The 26,288-nt window shown below is 53.4% G+C and overlaps 1 protein-coding gene and 1 pseudogene across 2 annotated transcripts in view; one reads left to right on the top strand and one right to left on the bottom strand.

Annotated features, from left to right (window-relative positions):
* LOC147096528 (NACHT, LRR and PYD domains-containing protein 3-like) overlaps window positions 1-26,288 on the bottom strand; it is a 582,546-nt gene that overhangs the window by 327,251 nt on the left and 229,007 nt on the right. The window lies entirely within an intron of this gene.
* LOC147096529 (NACHT, LRR and PYD domains-containing protein 3-like) overlaps window positions 25,167-26,288 on the top strand; it is a 132,979-nt pseudogene continuing 131,857 nt past the window's right edge. Inside the window, exon 1 of the transcript XR_015074929.1 lies at window positions 25,167-25,333. The product of XR_015074929.1 is annotated as an NACHT, LRR and PYD domains-containing protein 3-like (transcript). The remainder of the gene's footprint in view (window positions 25,334-26,288) is intronic.

The raw sequence follows: 26,288 nt of genomic DNA, 5'->3' as shown, positions 1-26,288 counted from the left end.
CCTTCCCTGGGAACTGTGGGTCGGGGGGAGGGGGAAGTGTTTGGGTCGGACGGGGGGGAGGGGGAAGTGTTTTGGGGCGGGGGGGAGAGGGGGAAGTGTTTTGGGGCGGGGGGGGAGAGGGGGAAGTGTTTGGGTCAAAGGGCGAGGGGGAAGTGTTTGGGTCAAAGGGCGAGAGGGGGAAGTGTTTGGGTCGGAGGGCGGGAGGGGCAAGTGTTTGGGTCAAAGGGCGAGGGGGAAGTGTTTGGGTCGGAGGGCGGGAGGGGGAAGTGTTTGGGTCAGAGGGGGGGGAGGGGGAAGTGTTTGGGTCAGAGGGGGGGGAGGGGGAAGTGTTTGGGTCGGAGGGGGGGGAGGGGGAAGTGTTTGGGTCGGAGGGGGGGGGAGGGGGAAGTGTTTGGGTCGGAGGGGGGGGGAGGGGGAAGTGTTTGGTTCGGAGGGCGGGAGGGGGAAGTGTTTGGGTCGGAGGGGGGGGAGGGGGAAGTGTTTGGGTCGGAGGGCGGGAGGGGGAAGTGTTTGGTTCGGAGGGCGGGAGGGGGAAGTGTTTGGGTCGGAGGGCGGGAGGGGGAAGTGTTTGGGTCGGAGGGCGGGAGGGGGAAGTGTTTGGGTCGGAGGGCGGGAGGGGGAAGTGTTTGGGTCGGAGGGCGGGAGGGGCAAGTGTTTGGGTCAAAGGGCGAGGGGGAAGTGTTTGGGTCGGAGGGCGGGAGGGGGAAGTGTTTGGGTCGGAGGGCGGGAGGGGGAAGTGTTTGGGTCGGAGGGCGGGAGGGGGAAGTGTTTGGGTCGGAGGGCGGGAGGGGGAAGTGTTTGGGTCGGAGGGCGGGAGGGGGAAGTGTTTGGGTCGGAGGGCGGGAGGGGGAAGTGTTTGGGTCGGAGGGCGGGAGGGGGAAGTGTTTGGGTCGGAGGGCGGGAGGGGGAAGTGTTTGGGTCAAAGGGCGAAAGGGGGAAGTGTTTGGGTCGGGGAGAGGGGGAAGTGTTTGGGGGGGGGGGGGAGAGGGGGAAGTGTTTGGGGGGGGGAGAGGGGGAAGTGTTTGGGGGGGGGAGAGGGGGAAGTGTTTGGGGGTGGGGGGAGAGGGGGAAGTGTTTTGGGGGGGGGGGGAGAGGGGGAAGTGTTTTGGGGGGGGGAGAGGGGGAAGTGTTTGGGGGTGGGGGGAGAGGGGGGAAGTGTTTTGGGGGGGGAGAGGGGGAAGTGTTTTGGGGGGGGGGGAGAGGGGGAAGTGTTTTGGGGGGGGGAGAGGGGGAAGTGTTTTTGGGGGGGAGAGGGGGAAGTGTTTTGGGGGGGGGAGAGGGGGAAGTGTTTTGGGGGGGGAGAGGGGGAAGTGTTTTGGGGGGGGGAGAGGGGGAAGTGTTTTGGGGGGGGGAGAGGGGGAAGTGTTTGGGGGGGGGAGAGGGGGAAGTGTTTGGGGGGGGGGAGAGGGGGAAGTGTTTGGGGGGGGGGAGAGGGGGAAGTGTTTGGGGGGGGGGGAGAGGGGGAAGTGTTTGGGGGGGGAGAGGGGGAAGTGTTTGGGGGTGGGGGGAGAGGGGGGAAGTGTTTTGGGGGGGGGGGGGAGAGGGGGAAGTGTTTTGGGGGGGAGAGGGGGAAGTGTTTGGGGGTGGGGGGGAGAGGGGGAAGTGTTTTGGGGGGGGAGAGGGGGAAGTGTTTTGGGGGGGGGGGAGAGGGGGAAGTGTTTTGGGGGGGGGGGAGAGGGGGAAGTGTTTTTGGGGGGGAGAGGGGGAAGTGTTTTGGGGGGGGGAGAGGGGGAAGTGTTTTGGGGGGGGGAGAGGGGGAAGTGTTTTGGGGGGGGGGAGAGGGGGAAGTGTTTTGGGGGGGGGAGAGGGGGAAGTGTTTGGGGGGGGAGAGGGGGAAGTGTTTGGGGGGGGGGAGAGGGGGAAGTGTTTGGGGGGGGGAGAGGGGGAAGTTTTTGGGGCGGGGGCGGGCGGGGGTAGTGTTTGGGGCGGGGGGGGGAGAGGGGGAAGTGTTTGGGGCGGGGGCGGGCGGGGGGAAGTGTTTGGGGCGGGGGGGAGAGGGGGAAGTGTTTGGCGCGGGGGGGGGGAGAGGGGGAAGTGTTTGGGGCGGGGGGGGAGAGGGGGAAGTGTTTGGGGCGGGGGGGGAGAGGGGGAAGTGTTTGGGGCGGGGGGGGGGGAGAGGGGGAAGTGTTTGGGGCGGGGGGGGGAGAGGGGGAAGTGTTTGTGGCGGGGGGCGGGAGGGGGAAGTGTTTGGGTCGGAGGGCGGGAGGGGGAAGTGTTTTGGGGGGGGGAGAGGGGGAAGTGTTTGGGGGGGGAGAGGGGGAAGTGTTTGGGGCGGGGGGGGAGAGGGGGAAGTTTTTGGGGCGGGGGCGGGCGGGGGAAGTGTTTGGGGCGGGGGGGGAGAGGGGGAAGTGTTTGGGGGCGGGGGCGGGCGGGGGAAGTGTTTGGGGCGGAGGGCGGGAGGGGGAAGTGTTTGGGTCGGAGGGCGGGAGGGGGAAGTGTTTGGGGCGAGGGGGGAGAGGGGGAAGTGTTTGTGGCGGGGGGCGGGAGGGGGAAGTGTTTGGGTCGGAGGGCGGGAGGGGGAAGTGTTTTGGGGGGGGGGGAGAGGGGGAAGTGTTTGGGGGGGGGGAGAGGGGGAAGTGTTTGGGGCGGGGGGGGAGAGGGGGAAGTTTTTGGGGCGGGGGCGGGCGGGGGAAGTGTTTGGGGCGGGGGGGGAGAGGGGGAAGTGTTTGGGGCGGGGGCGGGCGGGGGAAGTGTTTGGGGCGGGGGGGAGAGGGGGAAGTGTTTGGCGCGGGGGGGGGAGAGGGGGAAGTGTTTGGGGCGGGGGGGGAGAGGGGGAAGTGTTTGGGGCGGGGGGAGAGAGGGGGAAGTGTTTGGGGCGGGGGGGGGAGAGGGGGAAGTGTTTGGGGCGGGGGGGGGAGAGGGGGAAGTGTTTGGGGCGGAGGGCGGGAGGGGGAAGTGTTTGGGTCGGAGGGCGGGAGGGGGAAGTGTTTGGGGCGAGGGGGGGAGAGGGGGAAGTGTTTGGGGTGGGGGGCGGGAGGGGGAAGTGTTTGGGTCGGAGGGCGGGAGGGGGAAGTGTTTGGGGCGGGGGGGGAGAGGGGGAAGTGTTTGGGGCGGGGGGGAGAGGGGGAAGTGTTTGGGGCGGGGGGGGAGAGGGGGAAGTGTTTGGGGCGGGGGGGGAGAGGGGGAAGTGTTTGGGGCGGGGGGGAGAGGGGGAAGTGTTTGGGGCGGGGGGGGGAGAGGGGGAAGTGTTTGGGGCGGGGGGGGAGAGGGGGAAGTGTTTGGGGCGGGGGGGGAGAGGGGGAAGTGTTCGGGGGGGGGAGAGGGGGAAGTGTTCGGGGCGGGGGGGGGGAGAGGGGGAAGTGTTTGGGTCGGAGGGCGGGAGGGGGAAGTGTTTGGGTCGGAGGGCGGGAGGGGGAAGTGTTTGGGTCGGAGGGCGGGAGGGGGAAGTGTTTGGGTCGGAGGGCGGGAGGGGGAAGTGTTGAGGGCGGGAGGGGGAAGTGTTGAGGGCGGGAGGGGGAAGTGTTTGGGTCGGAGGGCGGGGGAAGTGTTTGGGGCGGAGGGCGGGAGGGGGAAGTGTTTGGGGCGGAGGGCGGGAGGGGGAAGTGTTTGGGTCGGAGGGTGGGGGGGGAGGGGGAAGTGTTTGGGTCGGAGGGCGGGGGGGGGAGAGGGGGAAGTGTTTGGGGCGGGGGGGGGAGAGGGGGAAGTGTTTGGGGCGGAGGGCGGGGGGGGAGAGGGAGAAGTGTTTGGGTCGGAGGGCGGGGGGGGAGAGGGAGAAGTGTTTGGGTCGGAGGGAGGGGGGGAGAGGGGGAAGTGTTTGGGTCGGCGGGCGGGGGGGAGAGGGGGAAGTGTTTGGGGCGGGGGGGGAGAGGGGGAAGTGTTTGGGTTGGAGGGCGGGCGGTGGGGGGGGAGAGGGGGAAGTGTTTGGGTCGGAGGGGGAAGTGTTTGGGTCGGAGGGGGGGAGGGGGAAGTGTTTGGGTCGGAGGGGGGGGAGGGGGAAGTGTTTGGGTCGGAGGGGGGGGAGAGGCAAGTGTTTGGTTCGGAGGGGGGGGGAAGTGTTTGGGTCGGAGGGCGGGGGGGGAGGGGGAAGTGTTTGGGGCGGGGGGGAGGGGGAAGTGTTTGGGTCGGAGGGCGGGGGGGGAGGGGGAAGTGTTTGGGGCGGGGGGGGGGAGGGGGAAGTGTTTGGGTCGGAGGGCGGGGGGGTAGGGGCAAGTGTTTGGGTCGGAGGGCGGGGGGGGAGGGGGAAGTGTTTGGGTCGGAGGGCGGGGCGGGGGGAGAGGGGGAAGTGTTTGGGTCGGAGGGCGGGGGGGAGGGGGAAGTGTTTGGGTCGGAGGGCGGGGCGGGGGAAGTGTTTGGGTCGGAGGGGCGGGGCGGGGGGGTAGGGGCAAGTGTTTGGGGCGGGGGGGGAGGGGGAAGTGTTTGGGTCGGAGGGCGGGGGGGGAGGGGGAAGTGTTTGGGTCGGAGGGCGGGGGGGGAGGGGAAAGTGTTTGGGTCGTAGGGCGGGGGGGGGAGGGGGAAGTGTTTGGGTCGGAGGGCGGGGCGGGGGAAGTGTTTGGGTCGGAGGGCGGGGCGGGGGGGTAGGGGCAAGTGTTTGGGGCGGGGGGGAGGGGGAAGTGTTTGGGTCGGAGGGCGGGGGGGGGAGGGGGAAGTGTTTGGGTCGGAGGGCGGGGGGGGAGGGGGAAGTGTTTGGGTCGGAGGGCGGGGGGGAGTGGGGGGGGGAAGGGAAGTGTTTGGGTCGGAGGGCGGGGGGGGAGGGGGAAGTGTTTGGGTCGGAGGGCGGGGGGGGAAGGGGAAGTGTTTGGGTCGGAGGGCGGGGGGGGAGGGGGAAGTGTTTGGGTCGGAGGGCGGGGGGGGAGGGGGAAGTGTTTGGGTCGGAGGGCGGGGGGGGAGGGGGAAGTGTTTGGGTCGGAGGGCGGGGGGGGAGGGGGAAGTGTTTGGGTCGGAGGGCGGGGGGTGAGGGGGAAGTGTTTGGGTCGGAGGGCGGGGGGGAGGGGGAAGTGTTTGGGTCGGAGGGCGGGGGGGGAGGGGGAAGTGTTTGGGTCGGAGGGCGGGGGGGAGGGGAAGTGTTTGGGTCGGGGGGAGGGGGAAGTGTTTGGGTCGGAGGGCGGGGGGGAGGGGGAAGTGTTTGGGTCGGAGGGCGGGGCGGGAGGGGGAAGTGTTTGGGTCGGAGGGCGGGAGGGGGAAGTGTTTGGGTCGGAGGGCGGGGGGGGGAGAGGGGGAAGTGTTTGGGTCGGAGGGCGGGGAGGGGGAAGTGTTTGGGTCGGAGGGCGGGGAGGGGGGAAGTGTTTGGGTCGGAGGGCGGGGGGGGGGAGAGGGGGAAGTGTTTGGGTCGGAGGGCGGGGAGGGGGAAGTGTTTGGGTCGGAGGGCGGGAGGGGGTAGTGTTTGGGTCGGAGGGCGGGAGGGGGAAGTGTTTGGGTCGGAGGGCGGGAGGGGGAAGTGTTTGGGTCGGAGGGCGGGAGGGGGAAGTGTTTGGGTCGGAGGGCGGGCGGGTGGGGGGGGCAGAGGGGGAAGTGTTTGGGTCGGAGGGCGGGGGGGGGAGAGGGAAGTGTTTGGGTCGGAGGGCGGGGGGGGGAGAGGGAAGTGTTTGGGTCGGAGGGCGGGGGGGGGAGAGGGAAGTGTTTGGGTCGGAGGGCGGGGGGGGGTAGAGGGAGAAGTGTTTGGGTCGGAGGGCGGGGGGGGGTGAGGGGGAAGTGTTTGGATCGTAGGGCGGGGGGGGGAGGGAGAAGTGTTTGGGTCGGAGGGCGGGGGGGGGAGAGGGGCAAGTGTTTGGGTCGGAGGGCGGGCGGAGGGGTGGAGAGGGGGGTGTTTGGGTCGGAGGGCGGGGGAAGTGTTTGGGTCGGGGGGGGGAGGGGGAAGTGTTTGGGTCGGAGGGGGAGGGGGAAGTGTTTGGGTCGGAGGGGGGGGGAGGGGGAAGTGTTTGGGTCGGGGGGGGGGAGGGGGAAGTGTTTGGGTCGGGGGGGGGAGGGGGAAGTGTTTGGGTCGGGGGGGGAGGGGGAAGTGTTTGGGTCGGAGGGGGGGGAAGTGTTTGGGTCGGAGGGCGGGGGGGGGAGGGGGAAGTGTTTGGGTCGGAGGTGGGAGGAGGGGGAAGTGTTTGGGTCGGAGGGCGGTGGGGGGAGGGGGAAGTGTTTGGGTCGGAGGGGGGGAGGGGGAAGTGTTTGGGTCGGAGGGGGGGGGGAGGGTGAAGTGTTTGGGTCGGAGGGCGGGGGGGGAGGGGGAAGTGTTTAGGTCGGAGGGCGGGGGGGAGGGGGAAGTGTTTGGGTCGGAGGGCGGGGGGGAGGGGGAAGTGTTTGGGGCGGGGGTGAGGGGGAAGTGTTTGGGTCGGAGGGCGGGGGGGGGAGGGGGAAGTGTTTGGGTCGGAGGGCGGGGGGGAGGGGGAAGTGTTTGGGTCGGAGGGCGGGGGGGGAGGGGGAAGTGTTTGGGTTGGCGGGGGGGGGAGGGGTAAGTGTTTGGGTCGGGGGGCGGGAGGGGGAAGTGTTTGGGTCGGAGGGCGGGAGGGGGAAGTGTTTGGGTCGGAGGACGGGGGGGGGGAGAGGGGGAAGTGTTTGGGTCGGAGGGCGGGGGGGGGGAAGTGTTTGGGTCGGAGGGCGGGAGGGGGAAGTGTTTGGGTCGGAGGGCGGGAGGGGGAAGTGTTTGGGTCGGACGGCGGGAGGGGGAAGTGTTTGGGTCGGAGGGCGGGAGGGGGAAGTGTTTGGGTCGGAGGGCGGGAGGGGGAAGTGTTTGGGTCGGAGGGCGGGAGGGGGAAGTGTTTGGGTCGGAGGGCGGGAGGGGGAAGTGTTTGGGTCGGAGGGCGGGGGAAGTGTTTGGGGCGGAGGGCGGGGGGGGGGTGGGGAGAGGGGGAAGTGTTTGGGTCGGAGGGCGGGGGGGAGAGGGGGAAGTGTTTGGGTCGGAGGGCGGGGGCGGGGGGAGAGGGGGGGAAGTGTTTGGGGCGGAGGGCGGGAGGGGGAAGTGTTTGGGTCGGAGGGCGGGGGGGGGAGAGGGGGAAGTGTTTGGGGCGGGGGGGGGGAGAGGGGGAAGTGCTTGGGTCGGAGGGCGGGGGGGGGGTAGAGGGAGAAGTGTTTGGGTCGGAGGGCGGGGGGGGGAGAGGGGGAAGTGTTTGGGTCGGAGGGCGGGCGGGGGGGGGGGAGGGGGGTGTTTGGGTCGGAGGGCGGGGGGGGGAGAGGGGGAAGTGTTTGGGTCGGAGGGCGGGGGAAGTGTTTGGGTCGGGGGGGGAGGGGGAAGTGTTTGGGTCGGAGGGGGGGAGGGGGAAGTGTTTGGGGAGGGGGAAGTGTTTGGGTCGGAGGGGGGGAGGGGGAAGTGTTTGGGTCGGAGGGGGGGGAGGGGGAAGTGTTTGGGTCGGAGGGCGGGGGGGGAGGGGAAAGTGTTTGGGTCGGAGGGCGGGGCGGGAGGGGGAAGTGTTTGGGTCGGAGGGCAGGAGGGGGAAGTGTTTGGGTCGGAGGGCGGGGGGGTAAGTGTTTGGGTCGGAGGGCGGGAGGGGGAAGTGTTTGGGTCGGAGGGCGGGAGGGGGAAGTGTTTGGGTCGGAGGGCGGGAGGGGGAAGTGTTTGGGTCGGAGGGCGGGAGGGGAAGTGTTTGGGGCGGAGGGCGGGAGGGGGAAGTGTTTGGGTTGGAGGGCGGGGGGGGTGGGGAGAGGGGGAAGCGTTTGGGTCGGGAGGCGGGGGGGGAGAGGGGGAAGTGTTTGGGTTGGAGGGCGGGGGGGGTGGGGAGAGGGGGAAGTGTTTGGGGCGGAGGGCGGGAGGGGGAAGTGTTTGGGGCGGGGGGGGCGGAGAGGGGGAAGTGTTTGGGTCGGAGGGCGGGGGGGTAGAGGGAGAAGTGTTTGGGTCGGAGGGCGGGGGGGGGTGAGAGGGGGAAGTGTTTGGGTCGGAGGGCGGGGGGGAGAGGGGGGTGTTTGGGTCGGAGGGCGGGGGGGGGAGAGGGGGAAGTGTTTGGGTCGGGGGGGGAGGGGGAAGTGTTTGGGTCGGAGGGGGGGGAGGGGGAAGTGTTTGGGGAGGGGGGGGAGGGGGAAGTGTTTGGGTCGGAGGGGGGGAGGGGAGGGGTAAGTGTTTGGGTCGGAGGGGGGGGAGGGGGAAGTGTTTGGGTCGGAGTGGGGGGGAGGGGGAAGTGTTTGGGTCGGAGGGGGGGGAAGTGTTTGGGTCGGGGGGGGAGGGGGAAGTGTTTGGGTCGGAGGGGGAAGTGTTTGGGTCGGAGGGCGGGGGGGGAGGGGGAAGTGTTTGGGTCGGAGGGGGGGGAGGGGGAAGTGTTTGGGGCGGAGGGCGGGAGGGGGAAGTGTTTGGGTTGGAGGGCGGGGGGGGTGGGGAGAGGGGGAAGTGTTTGGGTCGGAGGGCGGGGGGGGAGAGGGGGAAGTGTTTGGGTCGGAGGGCGGGGGGGGAGGGGGAAGTGTTTGGGTCGGAGGGGGAAGTGTTTGGGTCGGAGGGCGGGGGGGGAGGGGGAAGTGTTTGGGTCGGAGGGGGGGAGGGGGAAGTGTTTGGGTCGGAGGGCGGGGGGGGAGGGGGAAGTGTTTGGGGCGGAGGGCGGGAGGGGGAAGTGTTTGGGTTGGAGGGCGGGGGGGGTGGGGAGAGGGGGGAAGTGTTTGGGTCGGAGGGCGGGGGGGTAGAGGGGGAAGTGTTTGGGTCGGAGGGCGGGGGGAGAGGGGGGAAGTGTTTGGGTCGGAGTGGGGGGGGGGAGGGTGAAGTGTTTGGGGCGGGGAGGGGGAAGTGTTGAGGGCGGGGGGGAGGGGGAAGTGTTTGGGTCGGAGGGCGGGGGGGAGGGGGAAGTGTTTGGGGCGGGGGGGAGGGGGAAGTGTTTGGGTCGGAGGGCGGGGGGGAGGGGGAAGCGTTTGGGGGAGGGGGAAGCGTTCGGGGGGGGAGGGGGAAGCGTTTGGGGCGGGGGGGAGGGGGAAGCGTTTGGGGCGGGGGGGGAGGGGGAAGCGTTTGGGGCGGCGGGGGGGGAGGGGGAAGCGTTTGGGGCGGGGGGGAGGGAGGGGGAAGCGTTTGGGGCGGGAGGGAGGGGGAAGCGTTTGGGGCGGGGGGGAGGGGGAAGCGTTTGGGGCGGGGGGGGAGGGGGAAGCGTTTGGGGCGGGGGGGGAGGGGGAAGCGTTTGGGGCGGGGGGGGGAGGGGAGGGGGAAGCGTTTGGGGCGGGGGGGAGGGGGAAGCGTTTGGGGCGGGGGGGAGGGGGAAGCGTTTGGGGCGGGGGGGGAGGGGGAAGCGTTTGGGGCGGGGGGGGAGGGGGAAGCGTTTGGGGCGGGGGGGGAGGGGGAAGCGTTTGGGGCGGGGTGGGAGGGGGAAGCGTTTGGGGCGGGGGGGGGGAGGGGCAAGTGTTTGGGTCGAAGGGCGGGGAGGGGGAAGTGTTTGGGTCCGAGGGCGGGGGGGGGGAGGGGGAAGTGTTTTGGTCGGAGGGCGGGGGGAGGGGGGGAAGTGTTTGGGTCGGAGGGCGGGGGGAGGGGGAAGTGTTTGGGTGGAAGGGCTGGGGGGGGGGGCGGGCCAGGGGTGGGGGAGGGGGGTTTGGCTCGGAGGGGCGGGCCGGTGGGGGGGTGTTTGGGTCCAAGTGACAGCGTAACACAGAGAATTGGACCCAACACAATCGTCACTAAGCAAAAGGAAAAATATCTGTCATGTTGGGCAGAAACAACAAAAAACCAAAACAAACTCAATTGCTACTTGGCCCTAAACAGACAATTCAACATGGCTGATTACCTGACCATGGTAAAGGATAGCAAACTGAGAAAAACCTTGACAATGTGCAGACTTAGTAAACATAGCCTGGCGATCGAAAAAGGTAGACACAGGCAGACCCGGCTACCAAGAGAGGACAGGATATGCTCTCACTGCAGTCAGGGAGTGGTGGAGACAGAGATGCACTTCCTCACAGCTTGTAGAAAATATCAGGGCATAAGGGGGAATTTCCACCCAAAATTCACAAAAATATGCCCGGAATTCAGAAATTTGAATGACGACCAAAAACTCCCATACCTACTAGGGGAAGAGAGAAATTGTGTAACCTTAGCGGCACACTATGTTACAGCTTGCCATAAACAGAGGGACAACCAGTAAATATAAGAAAAGAGTATATACAAATTATATGAATGTATATTTATACACTCGGGGATATATCTGTTTATACACTGTATGGATAGATCTGTATTTTTGTGTTCAACCATGAATGTTTTTCGATGCTTTGGCAACATAAGATGTACCTTGTCATGCCAATAAAGCGATTTGAATTTGAAGAGCTGGGAGGTAATGTGTGAACTGTATAAAACACTAGGCCTCCGCTAGAATACTGCGTGCTGGTCTGGTCAACACATTACAGGAAGGATGTGATTGCACTAGAGGGGGTACAGAGGAGATTTACGGGGATTTTGCCTGGGCTGGGGAATTTTTGCTCTGGAACGATTGGATAGGCTGGGGTTGTTTTCTCAAACAGAGAAGGCGAAGCGGGAGACTCGCTTGAGGTGCATCAATTTATTAGGGGCCTCGATTGAGTGGATAGGAAGGACCTATTTCCCTTAATGGAGAGGTCAATAGCCAGGGGGCATAGATTTAAAGCAGAGGGTCACAGGATTAGAGGGGTTTTGAGGAGAGTTATTTACACCCAGAGGGTGGTGGAGGTCTGGAACTCACTGCCTGAAAGGGTTTTAGAGGCAGAGACACTCATCACGTTTAAAAACTGCTTGAAGTGCCGTAAGCTACAGGGCTACGGACCAAGTGCTGGAAAGTGGGATTAGAGTGGATAGATCTTTGTCAGCTGGCTCGGACAAGATGGGCCGAATGTCCCCCTCCTGTGCTGTAAATTTCTATGATTGTGTAACCCGGGGAGGATGGGCCCAGTGAGATCAGACAGTGTGTAACCCGGGGAGGATGGGCCCAGTGAGATCAGACAGTGTGTAACCCGGGGAGGATGGGCCCAGTGAGATCAGACAGTGTGTAACCCGGGGAGGATGAGCCCAGTGAGATCAGACAGTGTGTAACCCGGGGAGGATGGGCCCAGTGAGATCAGACAGTGTGTAACCTGGGGAGGATGGGCCCAGTGAGATCAGACAGTGTGTAACCCGGGGAGGATGGGCCCAGTGAGATCAGACAGTGTGTAACCCGGGGAGGATGGGCCCAGTGAGATCAGACAGTGTGTAACCCGGGGAGGATGGGCCCAGTGAGATCAGACAGTGTGTAACCCGGGGAGGATGGGCCCAGTGAGATCAGACAGTGTGTAACCCGGGGAGGATGGGCCCAGTGAGATCAGACAGTGTGTAACCTGGGGAGGATGGGCCCAGTGAGATCAGACAGTGTGTAACCCGGGGAGGATGGGCCCAGTGAGATCAGACAGTGTGTAACCCGGGGAGGATGGGCCCAGTGAGATCAGACAGTGTGTAACCCGGGGAGGATGGGCCCAGTGAGATCAGACAGTGTGTAACCCGGGGAGGATGGGCCCAGTGAGATCAGACAGTGTGTAACCTGGGGAGGATGGGCCCAGTGAGATCAGACAGTGTGTAACCCGGGGAGGATGGGCCCAGTGAGATCAGACAGTGTGTAACCCGGGGAGGATGGGCCCACTGAGATCAGACAGTGTGTAACCCGGGGAGGATGGGCCCAGTGTGATCAGACAGTGTGTAACCCGGGGAGGATGGGCCCAGTGAGATCAGACAGTGTGTAACCCGGGGAGGATGGGCCCAGTGAGATCAGACAGTGTGTAACCCGGGGAGGATGGGCCCAGTGAGATCAGACAGTGTGTAACCTGGGGAGGATGGGCCCAGTGAGATCAGACAGTGTGTAACCCGGGGAGGATGGGCCCAGTGAGATCAGACAGTGTGTAACCTGGGGAGGATGGGCCCAGTGAGATCAGGCAGTGTGTAACCCGGGGAGGATGGGCCCAGTGAGATCAGACAGTGTGTAACCCGGGGAGGATGGGCCCAGTGAGATCAGACAGTGTGTAACCCGGGGAGGATGGGCCCAGTGAGATCAGACAGTGTGTAACCCGGGGAGGATGGGCCCAGTGAGATCAGACAGTGTGTAACCCGGGGAGGATGGGCCCAGTGAGATCAGACAGTGTGTAACCCGGGGAGGATGGGCCCAGTGTGATCAGACAGTGTGTAACCCGGGGAGGATGGGCCCAGTGAGATCAGACAGTGTGTAACCCGGGGAGGATGGGCCCAGTGAGATCAGACAGTGTGTAACCCGGGGAGGATGGGCCCAGTGAGATCAGACAGTGTGTAACCCGGGGAGGATGGGCCCAGTGAGATCAGACAGTGTGTAACCCGGGGAGGATGGGCCCAGTGAGATCAGACAGTGTGTAACCTGGGGAGGATGGGCCCAGTGAGATCAGACAGTGTGTAACCCGGGGAGGATGGGCCCAGTGAGATCAGACAGTGTTGGAGCGAGTATTGAATTGTGTGTGTGAACAAATCATTCCAAACATTCAGAAACATGAGATGTGATCTAGTATCTATAGAAGAAACGGGGACAAGTCAACATTCCCAGTGTTGGAGCGAGTATTGAGTTGTGTGTGAGTGAACAAATCATTCCAAACATTCAGAAACATGAGATGTGATCTAGTATCTATAGAAGAAATGGGGACAAGTCAACATTCCCAGTGTTGGAGCGAGTATTGAGTTGTGTGTGAGTGAACAAATCATTCCAAACATTCAGAAACATGAGATGTGATCTAGTATCTATAGAAGAAACGGGGACAAGTCAACATTCCCAGTGTTGGAGCGAGTATTGAGTTGTGTGTGAGTGTACAAATCATTCCAAACATTCAGAAACACGAGATGTGATCTAGTATCTATAGAAGTAATGGGGACAAGTCAACATTCCCAGTGTTGGAGCTAGTATTGAGTTGTGTGTGTGAACAAATCATTCCAAACATTCAGAAACATGAGATGTGATCGAGTATCTATAGAAGAAACGGGGACAAGTCAACATTCCCAGTGTTGGAGCGAGTATTGAGTTGTGTGTGAGTGTACAAATCATTCCAAACATTCAGAAACATGGGATGTGATCTAGTATCTACAGAGGAAACGGGGACAAGTCAACATTCCCAGTGTTGGAGCTAGTATTGAGTTGTGTGTGAGTGAACAAATCATTCCAAACATTCAGAAACATGAGATGTGATCCAGTATCTATAGAAGAAACAGGGACAAGTCAACATTCCCAGTGTTGGAGCGAGTATTGAGTTGTGTGTGAGTGTACAAATCATTCCAAACATTCAGAAACATGAGATGTGATCTAGTATCTATAGAATAAACAGGGACAAGTCAACATTCCCAGTGTTGGAGCGAGTATTGAGTTGTGTGTGAGTGAACAAATCATTCCAAACATTCAGAAACATGAGATGTGATCTAGTATCTATAGAAGAAACGGGGACAAGTCAACATTCCCAGTGTTGGAGCGAGTATTGAGTTGTGTGTGTGAACAAATCATTCCAAACATTCAGAAACATGAGATGTGATCTAGTATCTATAGAAGAAACGGGGCAAGTCAACATTCCCAGTGTTGGAGCTAGTATTGAGTTGTGTGTGAGTGAACAAATCATTCCAAACATTCAGAAACATGAGATGTGATCTAGTATCTATAGAAGAAACGGGGACAAGTCAACATTCCCAGTGTTGGAGCGAGTATTGAGTTGTGTGTGAGTGAACAAATCATTCCAAACATTCAGAAACATGAGATGTGATCTAGTATCTATAGAAGAAACGGGGACAAGTCAACATTCTCAGTGTTGGAGCGAGTATTGAGATGTGTGTGAGTGTACAAATCATTCCAAACATTCAGAAACATGGGATGTGATCTAGTATCTATAGAAGAAACGGGGACAAGTCAACATTCCCAGTGTTGGAGCTAGTATTGAGTTGTGTGTGAGTGAACAAATCATTCCAAACATTCAGAAACATGAGATGTGATCGAGTATCTGTAGAAGAAACGGGGACAAGTCAACATTCCCAGTGTTGGAGCGAGTATTGAGTTGTGTGTGTGAACAAATCATTCCAAACATTCAGAAACATGAGATGTGATCTAGTATCTATAGAAGAAACGGGGACAAGTCAACATTCCCAGTGTTGGAGCTGGTATTGAGTTGTGTGTGAGTGAACAAATCATTCCAAACATTCAGAAACATGAGATGTGATCTAGTATCTATAGAAGAAACGGGGACAAGTCAACATTCCCAGTGTTGGAGCTAGTATTGAGTTGTGTGTGTGTGAACAAATCATTCCAAACATTCAGAAACATGAGATGTGATCTAGTATCTATCGAAGAAACGGGGACAAGTCAACATTTCCAGTGTTGGAGCCAGTATTGAGTTGTGTGTGAGTGAACAAATCATTCCAAACATTCAGAAACATGAGATGTGATCTAGTATCTATAGAAGAAACGGGGACAAGTCAACATTCCCAGTGTTGGAGCGAGTATTGAGTTGTGTGTGTGTGAACAAATCATTCCAAACATTCAGAAACATGAGATGTGATCTAGTATCTATAGAAGAAACGGGGACAAGTCAACATTCCCAGTGTTGGAGCGAGTATTGAGTTGTGTGTGTGTGAGTGTACAAATCATTCCAAACATTCAGAAACATGGGATGTGATCTAGTATCTATAGAGGAAACGGGGACAAGTCAACATTCCCAGTGTTGGAGCTAGTATTGAGTTGTGTGTGAGTGAACAAATCATTCCAAACATTCAGAAACATGAGATGTGATCTAGTATCTATAGAAGAAACGGGGACAAGTCAACATTCCCAGTGTTGGAGCTAGTATTGAGTTGTGTGTGAGTGTACAAATCATTCCAAACATTCAGAAACATGAGATGTGATCTAGTATCTATAGAAGAAACGGGGACAAGTCAACATTCCCAGTGTTGGAGCTAGTATTGAGTTGTGTGTGAGTGAACAAATCATTCCAAACATTCAGAAACATGAGATGTGATCTAGTATCTATAGAAGAAACGGGGACAAGTCAACATTCCCAGTGTTGGAGCGAGTATTGAGTTGTGTGTGAGTGAACAAATCATTCCAAACATTCAGAAACATGAGATGTGATCTAGTATCTATAGAAGAAATGGGGACAAGTCAACATTCCCAGTGTTGGAGCGAGTATTGAGTTGTGTGTGAGTGAACAAATCATTCCAAACATTCAGAAACATGAGATGTGATCTAGTATCTATAGAAGAAACGGGGACAAGTCAACATTCCCAGTGTTGGAGCGAGTATTGTGTGTGTGTGTGTGTACAAATCATTCCAAACATTCAGAAACATGAGAGATGTGATCTAGTATCTATAGAAGAAACGGGGACAAGTCAACATTCCCAGTGTTGGAGCTAGTATTGAGTTGTGTGTGTGAACAAATCATTCCAAACATTCAGAAACATGAGATGTGATCGAGTATCTATAGAAGAAACGGGTACAAGTCAACATTCCCAGTGTTGGAGCTAGTATTGAGTTGTGTGTGAGTGTACAAATCATTCCAAACATTCAGAAACATGGGATGTGATCTAGTATCTATAGAAGAAACGGGGACAAGTCAACATTCCCAGTGTTGGAGCGAGTATTGAGTTGTGTGTGTGTGAACAAATCATTCCAAACATTCAGAAACATGAGATGTGATCTAGTATCTATAGAAGAAACGGGTACAAGTCAACATTCCCAGTGTTGGAGCTAGTATTGAGTTGTGTGTGAGTGTACAAATCATTCCAAACATTCAGAAACATGGGATGTGATCTAGTATCTATAGAGGAAACGGGGACAAGTCAACATTCCCAGTGTTGGAGCTAGTATTGAGTTGTGTGTGAGTGAACAAATCATTCCAAACATTCAGAAACATGAGATGTGATCTAGTATCTATAGAAGAAACAGGGACAAGTCAACATTCCCAGTGTTGGAGCGAGTATTGAGTTGTGTGTGAGTGTACAAATCATTCCAAACATTCAGAAACACGAGATGTGATCTAGTATCTATAGAAGTAATGGGGACAAGTCAACATTCCCAGTGTTGGAGCTAGTATTGAGTTGTGTGTGTGAACAAATCATTCCAAACATTCAGAAACATGAGATGTGATCGAGTATCTATAGAAGAAACGGGGACAAGTCAACATTCCCAGTGTTGGAGCGAGTATTGAGTTGTGTGTGAGTGTACAAATCATTCCAAACATTCAGAAACATGGGATGTGATCTAGTATCTATAGAAGAAACGGGGACAAGTCAACATTCCCAGTGTTGGAGCTAGTATTGAGTTGTGTGTGAGTGAACAAATCATTCCAAACATTCAGAAACATGAGATGTGATCCAGTATCTATAGAAGAAACAGGGACAAGTCAACATTCCCAGTGTTGGAGCGAGTATTGAGTTGTGTGTGAGTGTACAAATCATTCCAAACATTCAGAAACATGAGATGTGATCTAGTATCTATAGAATAAACGGGGACAAGTCAACATTCCCAGTGTTGGAGCGAGTATTGAGTTGTGTGTGAGTGAACAAATCATTCCAAACATTCAGAAACATGAGATGTGATCTAGTATCTATAGAAGAAACGGGGCAAGTCAACATTCCCAGTGTTGGAGCTAGTATTGAGTTGTGTGTGAGTGAACAAATCATTCCAAACATTCAGAAACATGAGATGTGATCTAGTATCTATAGAAGAAACGGGGACAAGTCAACATTCCCAGTGTTGGAGCGAGTATTGAGTTGTGTGTGAGTGAACAAATCATTCCAAACATTCAGAAACATGAGATGTGATCTAGTATCTATCGAAGAAACGGGGACAAGTCAACATTCTCAGTGTTGGAGCGAGTATTGAGATGTGTGTGAGTGAACAAATCATTCCAAACATTCAGAAACATGAGATGTGATCGAGTATCTGTAGAAGAAACGGGGACAAGTCAACATTCCCAGTGTTGGAGCGAGTATTGAGTTGTGTGTGTGAACAAATCATTCCAAACATTCAGAAACATGAGATGTGATCTAGTATCTATAGAAGAAACGGGGACAAGTCAACATTTCCAGTGTTGGAGCCAGTATTGAGTTGTGTGTGAGTGAACAAATCATTCCAAACATTCAGAAACATGAGATGTGATCTAGTATCTATAGAAGAAACGGGGACAAGTCAACATTCCCAGTGTTGGAGCGAGTATTGAGTTGTGTGTGTGTGAACAAATCATTCCAAACATTCAGAAACATGAGATGTGATCTAGTATCTATAGAAGAAACGGGGACAAGTCAACATTCCCAGTGTTGGAGCGAGTATTGAGTTGTGTGTGAGTGAACAAATCATTCCAAACATTCAGAAACATGAGATGTGATCTAGTATCTATAGAAGAAACGGGGACAAGTCAACATTCCCAGTGTTGGAGCGAGTATTGAGTTGTGTGTGTGTGAGTGTACAAATCATTCCAAACATTCAGAAACATGGGATGTGATCTAGTATCTATAGAGGAAACGGGGACAAGTCAACATTCCCAGTGTTGGAGCTAGTATTGAGTTGTGTGTGAGTGAACAAATCATTCCAAACATTCAGAAACATGAGATGTGATCTAGTATCTATAGAAGAAACGGGGACAAGTCAACATTCCCAGTGTTGGAGCGAGTATTGAGTTGTGTGTGAGTGTACAAATCATTCCAAACATTCAGAAACACGAGATGTGATCTAGTATCTATAGAAGTAATGGGGACAAGTCAACATTCCCAGTGTTGGAGCTAGTATTGAGTTGTGTGTGTGAACAAATCATTCCAAACATTCAGAAACATGAGATGTGATCGAGTATCTATAGAAGAAACGGGGACAAGTCAACATTCCCAGTGTTGGAGCGAGTATTGAGTTGTGTGTGTGTGAACAAATCATTCCAAACATTCAGAAACATGAGATGTGATCTAGTATCTATAGAAGAAACGGGTACAAGTCAACATTCCCAGTGTTGGAGCTAGTATTGAGTTGTGTGTGAGTGTACAAATCATTCCAAACATTCAGAAACATGGGATGTGATCTAGTATCTATAGAAGAAACGGGGACAAGTCAACATTCCCAGTGTTGGAGCGAGTATTGAGTTGTGTGTGTGTGAACAAATCATTCCAAACATTCAGAAACATGAGATGTGATCTAGTATCTATAGAAGAAACGGGTACAAGTCAACATTCCCAGTGTTGGAGCTAGTATTGAGTTGTGTGTGAGTGTACAAATCATTCCAAACATTCAGAAACATGGGATGTGATCTAGTATCTATAGAGGAAACGGGGACAAGTCAACATTCCCAGTGTTGGAGCTAGTATTGAGTTGTGTGTGAGTGAACAAATCATTCCAAACATTCAGAAACATGAGATGTGATCTAGTATCTATAGAAGAAACGGGGACAAGTCAACTTTCCCAGTGTTGGAGCGAGTATTGAGTTGTGTGTGTGAACAAATCATTCCAAACATTCAGAAACATGAGATGTGATCTAGTATCTATAGAAGAAACGGGGCAAGTCAACATTCCCAGTGTTGGAGCTAGTATTGAGTTGTGTGTGAGTGAACAAATCATTCCAAACATTCAGAAACATGAGATGTGATCTAGTATCTATAGAAGAAACGGGGACAAGTCAACATTCTCAGTGTTGGAGCGAGTATTGAGTTGTGTGTGAGTGTACAAATCATTCCAAACATTCAGAAACATGAGATGTGATCTAGTATCTATAGAAGAAACGGGGACAAGTCAACATTCCCAGTGTTGGAGCTAGTATTGAGTTGTGTGTGAGTGAACAAATCATTCCAAACATTCAGAAACATGAGATGTGATCTAGTATCTATAGAAGAAACGGGGACAAGTCAACATTCCCAGTGTTGGAGCGAGTATTGAGTTGTGTGTGTGTGAGTGTACAAATCATTCCAAACATTCAGAAACATGAGATGTGATCTAGTATCTATAGAAGAAACGGGGACAAGTCAACATTCCCAGTGTTGGAGCGAGTATTGAGTTTTGTGTGTGTGAACAAATCATTCCAAACATTCAGAAACATGAGATGTGATCTAGTATCTATAGAAGAAACGGGGACAAGTCAACATTCCCAGTGTTGGAGCGAGTATTGAGTTGTGTGTGTGTGAGTGTACAAATCATTCCAAACATTCAGAAACATGAGATGTGATCCAGTATCTATAGAAGAAACAGGGACAAGTCAACATTCCCAGTGTTGGAGCGAGTATTGAGTTGTGTGTGAGTGTACAAATCCTTCCAAACATTCAGAAACATGAGATGTGATCTAGTATCTATAGAAGAAACGGGGACAAGTCAACATTCCCAGTGTTGGAGCTAGTATTGAGTTGTGTGTGTGAACAAATCATTCCAAACATTCAGAAACATGAGATGTGATCTAGTATCTATAGAAGAAACGGGGACAAGTCAACATTCCCAGTGTTGGAGCGAGTATTGAGTTGTGTGTGAGTGAACAAATCGTTCCAAACATTCAGAAACATGAGATGTGATCTAGTATCTATAGAAGAAACGGGGACAAGTCAACATTCCCAGTGTTGGAGCTAGTATTGAGTTGTGTGTGAGTGAACAAATCATTCCAAACATTCAGAAACATGAGATGTGATCTAGTATCTATAGAAGAAACGGGGACAAGTCAACATTCCCAGTGTTGGAGCGAGTATTGAGTTGTGTGTGTGTGAGTGTACAAATCATTCCAAACATTCAGAAACATGAGATGTGATCTAGTATCTATAGAAGAAACGGGGACAAGTCAACATTCCCAGTGTTGGAGCGAGTATTGAGTTGTGTGTGTGTGAGTGTACAAATCATTCCAAACATTCAGAAACATGAGATGTGATCCAGTATCTATAGAGGAAACGGGGACAAGTCAACATTCCCAGTGTTGGAGCTAGTATTGAGTTGTGTGTTAGTGTACAAATCCTTCCAAACATTCAGAAACATGAGATGTGATCTAGTATCTACAGAAGAAACGGGGACAAGTCAACATTCCCAGTGTTGGAGCGAGTATTGAGTTGTGTGTGTGAGTGAACAAATCATTCCAAACATTCAGAAACATGAGATGTGATCTAGTATCTATAGAGGAAACGGGGACAAGTCAACATTCCCAGTGTTGGAGCTAGTATTGAGTTGTGTGTGAGTGAACATATCATTCCAAACATTCAGAAACATGAGATGTGATCTAGTATCTATAGAAGAAACGGGGACAAGTCAACATTCCCAGTGTTGGAGCTAGTATTGAGTTGTGTGTGTGAACAAATCATTCCAAACATTCAGAAACATGAGATGTGATCTAGTATCTATAGAAGAAACGGGGACAAGTCAACATTCCCAGTGTTGGAGCGAGTATTGAGTTGTGTGTGAGTGTACAAATCATTCCAAACATTCAGAAACATGAGATGTGATCTAGTATCTATAGAAGAAACGGGGACAAGTCAACATTCCCAGTGTTGGAGCTAGTATTGAGTTGTGTGTGAGTGAACAAATCATTCCAAACATTCAGAAACATGAGATGTGATCTAGTATCTATAGAAGAAACGGGGACAAGTCAACATTCCCAGTGTTGGAGCTAGTATTGAGTTGTGTGTGAGTGAACAAATCATTCCAAACATTCAGAAACATGAGATGTGATCTAGTATCTATAGAAGAAACGGGGACAAGTCAACATTCCCAGTGTTGGAGCGAGTATTGAGTTGTGTGTGAGTGAACAAATCATTCCAAACATTCAGAAACATGAGATGTGATCTAGTATCTATAGAAGAAATGGGGACAAGTCAACATTCCCAGTGTTGGAGCGAGTATTGAGTTGTGTGTGAGTGAACAAATCATTCCAAACATTCAGAAACATGAGATGTGATCTAGTATCTATAGAAGAAACGGGGACAAGTCAACATTCCCAGTGTTGGAGCGAGTATTGAGTTGTGTGTGAGTGAACAAATCATTCCAAACATTCAGAAACATGGGATGTGATCTAGTATCTATAGAAGAAACGGGGACAAGTCAACATTCCCAGTGTTGGAGCTAGTATTGAGTTGTGTGAGTGAACAAATCATTCCAAACATTCAGAAACATGAGATGTGATCTAGTATCTATAGAAGAAACGGGGACAAGTCAACATTCCCAGTGTTCGAGCTAGTATTGTGTGTGTGTGAGTGAACAAATCATTCCAAACATTCAGAAACATGAGATGTGATCTAGTATCTATAGAAGAAACGGGGACAAGTCAACATTCCCAGTGTTGGAGCGAGTATTGAGTTGTGTGTGTGTGAACAAATCATTCCAAACATTCAGAAACATGAGATGTGATCTAGTATCTATAGAAGAAACGGGGACAAGTCAACATTCCCAGTGTTGGAGCGAGTATTGAGTTGTGTGTGAGTGTACAAATCATTCCAAACATTCAGAAACATGAGAGATGTGATCTAGTATCTATAAGACACGGCCTTGGTTTTCACAGGACTCGGAGGGAATTGTTCCTGGTGATAACATTTTGAGGGAAGAGCAACAAAATTGTGGACACCAGTATTAATAAAGCATTCTATGACAACGCAGCGACAACAAGAACAAACTGGTGTTTATATAGCGCCTTTAATGTTGAAAAACCTCTCGCTGTGCTTCGCAGGAGTGTGACCAATCAGAATTTGACACCGAGTCACATAAGGAGATATTGGGGCAGGTAAAGTTTAAGGAACGCCTGAAAGGAGGAGAGCGAGGCGGAGAGGTTTAGAAGGTAAGGGTGTTCCAGGGAGCAATGCTAAGATGGAATTCATATGTACACAGTGCAGCAACAGGAAGGGAGATAGCACAATTCTCTGGGTTTTACAGGTCAGCGAGCAGTGGAGGTGAGAGAGGTGGGACTGGGGAAACTAGTTCTGACGGATGCAATTTGGGGCGATACAAAATATTTCCTTAACTTTCTAAAAATGATGGTGGAAGTGAAGTTTTGATGTACTAGATGAGGATGTGGGCCCACAGTTAGACATCACTGTAGAGAAGGATTTGGATCTGAGTAAAATAGCCGAGGTGGAGAAGTCACTGGAGATAATACACCCCAGACTGTTAGAGGAAGTCAGAGAGGAGGGACGGAGCACAGCATTTCAACCCAGGTTTAATATCAGACTGTTAGAGGGAGTTAGAGAGGAGATAGGAGGGACGGAGCACAGCATTTCAACCCAGGTTTAATATCAGACTGTTAGAGGAAGTCAGAGCGGAGATAGGAGGGACGGAGCACAGCATTTCAACCCAGGTTTAATATCAGACTGTTAGAGGGAGTTAGAGAGGAGATAGGAGGGACGGAGCACAGCATTTCAACCCAGGTTTAATATCAGACTGTTAGAGGAAGTCAGAGCGGAGATAGGAGGGACGGAGCACAGCATTTCAACCCAGGTTTAATATCAGACTGTTAGAGGAAGTCAGAGAGGTGATAGGAGGGACTGAGCACAGCATTTCAACCCAGGTTTAATATCAGACTGTTAGAGGAAGTCAGAGAGGTGATAGGAGGGACGGAGCACAGCATTTCAACCCAGGTTTAATATCAAAAATATACAGGTGGACTGAAGGAGCCCAAGTGATTCTGTTCTAATGTGGAGAGAGGATCAACCTGGTAACCAGAGACCATTGTGTAGAAACTCCTCAAATCTGTTAATGCAGGTCGAATTAGTGAGCATTTAGCGATAAAGATGATGATGCGGGGTGGCTGGAACGGATTAGTTGTAGAAAAGTTGTATTTGACAATTTGACCTATTGGTCCATCCAGCCTTTCCCAGGCAATTGCGATGCTTTGTCATAATTTGTTCTAGTTATCCCAAACCAAACCATGGGCGAGGTGAAAAAACACAGCCAATTTGGGGAATTAAAATACGGGAAATTCCTCTCCGACCCATCTAGGCGATTGAAAGTAGTCCAGCAGATCAATCTTGCACTGAATTCCTGGAAGTGTCTTCCTGTTTTAAGCGGTGATGTCCGCACCAAACAGGAACAGGTCCAGCTCTCGCCTGAAGGAATTCACTGAGTCATTGTCCACTGCCAGAGAAGGTATCCTGTTCCAGAGGTCGACTATTCTCTGGGGAAAAGAACCACCTCCTGACATCTAACGTAAATTTGGCCTTTCACAACTTAAAATGGTGACCCCTGGCCCTCCGTAAGCTATGTAATTGGAACAAACTGTTAAATGGAACACAATCGATTCCCTTCATCATCTTATAAACCTCAATCAGATCACCGCTTAGTCTTTGCTTCTGTAAAGTGTAGAGTCCACATTCTTAGCCTATCTTGATAACTAAGGTGCTTTATACTGGGAATTAGTCTAATGTCCCTCCTCTGCAACAGGTTCAAAGCCCCAATATCACCCAACTTATGTGGGGACCATAACTAGACACAGTATTCCAAGTGAAGCCGTTACCAAGGTCTTGTACTAGGACAGAATAGGTCGTCTTATACCCAACTGTCCTATGAATGCACCCCAATACCCCCTTTGTTCTAGCTATTGCTTCACGACATTGCTCCTGTACCTTTAGAGATGTATCCACTAGAATACCCGGATCTTCCTTTCTCCCCCTTATTTAATGCCATGAAGGGTGTATGAATGTTGAGCACTCGCACTGCCCCAGGCATAACACGACACTTATCCAAGCTAAACACCATTTGCCAGTCATGTGCCCAATCTCCCAACACATTAAGATGCAGTTTTGTGGAGCCGTGACTATACAGGTTGATGGAATGTTGTACATGTGGTGTATGTGGGTTATCAGAAGGTGTTTGATAATGTGGCTCACCAGAAGGTGTTTGATAATGTGGCTCACCAGAAGGTGTTTGATAATGTGGCTCACCAGAAGGTGTTTGATAATGTGGCTCACCAGAAGGTGTTTGATAATGTGGCTCACCGGAAGGTGTTTGATAATGTGGCTCACCAGGTGTTTGATAATGTGGCTCACCGGAAGGTGTTTGATAATGTGGCTCACCGGAAGGTGTTTGATAATGTGGCTCACCAGAAGGTGTTTGATAATGTGGCTCACCAGGTGTTTGATAATGTGGCTCACCAGAAGGTGTTTGATAATGTGGCTCACCGGAAGGTGTTTGACAATGTGGCTCACCAGAAGGTGTTTGATAATGTGGCTCACCGGAAGGTGTTTGATAATGTGGCTCACCAGGTGTTTGATAATGTGGCTCACCAGAAGGTGTTTGACAATGTGGCTCACCGGAAGGTGTTTGATAATGTGGCTCACCAGAAGGTGTTTGATAATGTGGCTCACCAGAAGGTGTTTGATAATGTGGCTCTCCAGGTGTTTGATAATGTGGCTCACCGGAAGGTGTTTGATAATGTGGCTCTCCAGGTGTTTGATAATGTGGCTCACCAGAAGGTGTTTGATAATGTGGCTCACCAGAAGGTGTTTGATAATGTGGCTCACCAGAAGGTGTTTGATAATGTGGCTCTCCAGGTGTTTGATAATGTGGCTCACCAGAAGGTGTTTGATAATGTGGCTCACAGGAAGGTGTTTGATAATGTGGCTCACAGGAAGGTGTTTGATAATGTGGCTCACCAGAAGGTGTTTGATAATGTGGCTCACCAGGTGTTTGATAATGTGGCTCTCCAGGTGTTTGATAATGTGGCTCACCAGAAGGTGTTTGATAATGTGGCTCACCAGAAGGTGTTTGATAATGTGGCTCACCAGAAGGTGTTTGATAATGTGGCTCACCAGAAGGTGTTTGACAATGTGGCTCACCAGGTGTTTGATAATGTGGCTCACCAGGTGTTTGATAATGTGCCTCACCAGAAGGTGTTTGATAATGTGGCTCACCAGGTGTTTGATAATGTGGCTCACCAGAAGGTGTTTGATAATGTGGCTCACCAGAAGGTGTTTGATAATGTGGCTCACCAGAAGGTGTTTGATAATGTGGCTCACCAGAAGGTGTTTGATAATGTGGCTCACCAGAAGGTGTTTGATAATGTGGCTCACCAGAAGGTGTTTGATAATGTGGCTCACAGGAAGGTGTTTGATAATGTGGCTCACCAGAAGGTGTTTGATAATGTGGCTCACCAGAAGGTGTTTGATAATGTGGCTCACCAGAAGGTGTTTGATAATGTGGCTCACCAGAAGGTGTTTGATAATGTGGCTCACAGGAAGGTGTTTGATAATGTGGCTCACCAGAAGGTGTTTGATAATGTGGCTCACCAGAAGGTGTTTGATAATGTGGCTCACCAGAAGGTGTTTGATAATGTGGCTCACAGGAAGCTGTAGCCGTTTGGTATACGATGACATGTAGCCGCCTGGGTAGAAAGTGGATAATGTGTTTAGTTTTCTCCATTTGTGTTCACAGATCCGAACTCTACAATCACTGAGTTCTTGACAAAGTGCGACGATTACCAGCTGTTCCGGTTCACGAAATTCTACTGGGACAGACTGGAACAGGCGATTGAAGGAGGGGTGGACGGACTGAGCTCGTTGTTAACAAACGAGAGGCATTTCAGTGGACAAGAACATCGAGTAAGTGGGAGGGACACAGAATGAGTCTGGATTATCCAAACATCACAGAACTGACAGGATATCAGATCTTCGAATCACAGAATGTTACTGAAGAGAAACTCGTCAAATAGGAACTAAATAGATAAACTGAAAATATTGTGAATCTGAAACAATGATAAGAAGAGGTGCAAATACCCAGCGGATCGGTCAGTATCTGTACAAAGGACAGGGGAACGGTTCGGGTATAACTCATTGTGGACTGAAAACAAAGGGAACAGTTTAAGTGGGACTGGGAAAAGGAGAGGCCAGAGGCAACAGACAGGAATTACAGGGAACGTCATGAGTTTACTGACCTGGAAACTACTTACATAAGAACATAAGAAATAGGAGCAGGAGTAGGCCAATCGGCCCCTCGAGCCTGCTCCGCCATTCAATAAGATCATGGCTGATCTGATCCTAACCGCCAATCCACTATCACAGAACCATCTCCGGAATCTAACAGAATTAGACACACGAAATAGGAGCAGGATCAGGCTACACGGCCCCTGGGCCCGCTCCGCTACCCACAGGGCCATGACCGATCCGAACCTAGATTCATGCCCAAATTCCTGCCCGCTCCCCGTAACCCTTAATTCCCTTTACTTCTAGGAAACTGTCTATTTCTGTTTTAAATTTATGTAATGATGTAGCTTCTACAGCTTTTTGGGGCAGCATATTCCATGGACCTACCACCCTCTGAGTGAAGTAGTTCCTCCTCATCTCAGTTTTGAAAGAGCAGCCGCTTATTCTAAGACTATGCCCCCTAGTTCTAGTTTCACCCATCATCGGGAACCCCTTCCCCGCATCCACCCGATCCAACCCCTTCACAATCTTATATGTTTCAATAAGATCGCCTCTCATTCTTCTGAACTCCAATGAGTAGAGTCCCAATCTACTCAACCTCTCCTCATATGTCCATCCCCTCATCCCCAGGATT

This window comes from Somniosus microcephalus, unplaced genomic scaffold (genome assembly GCF_052327205.1).
Source record: "Somniosus microcephalus isolate GS21.2 unplaced genomic scaffold, FLI_Smic_1.0 unresolved_chr1, whole genome shotgun sequence".
In the NCBI taxonomy this organism is placed as follows: Eukaryota; Metazoa; Chordata; class Chondrichthyes; order Squaliformes; family Somniosidae; genus Somniosus; species Somniosus microcephalus.
This window is presented reverse-complemented; position numbering and strand designations above follow the sequence as displayed.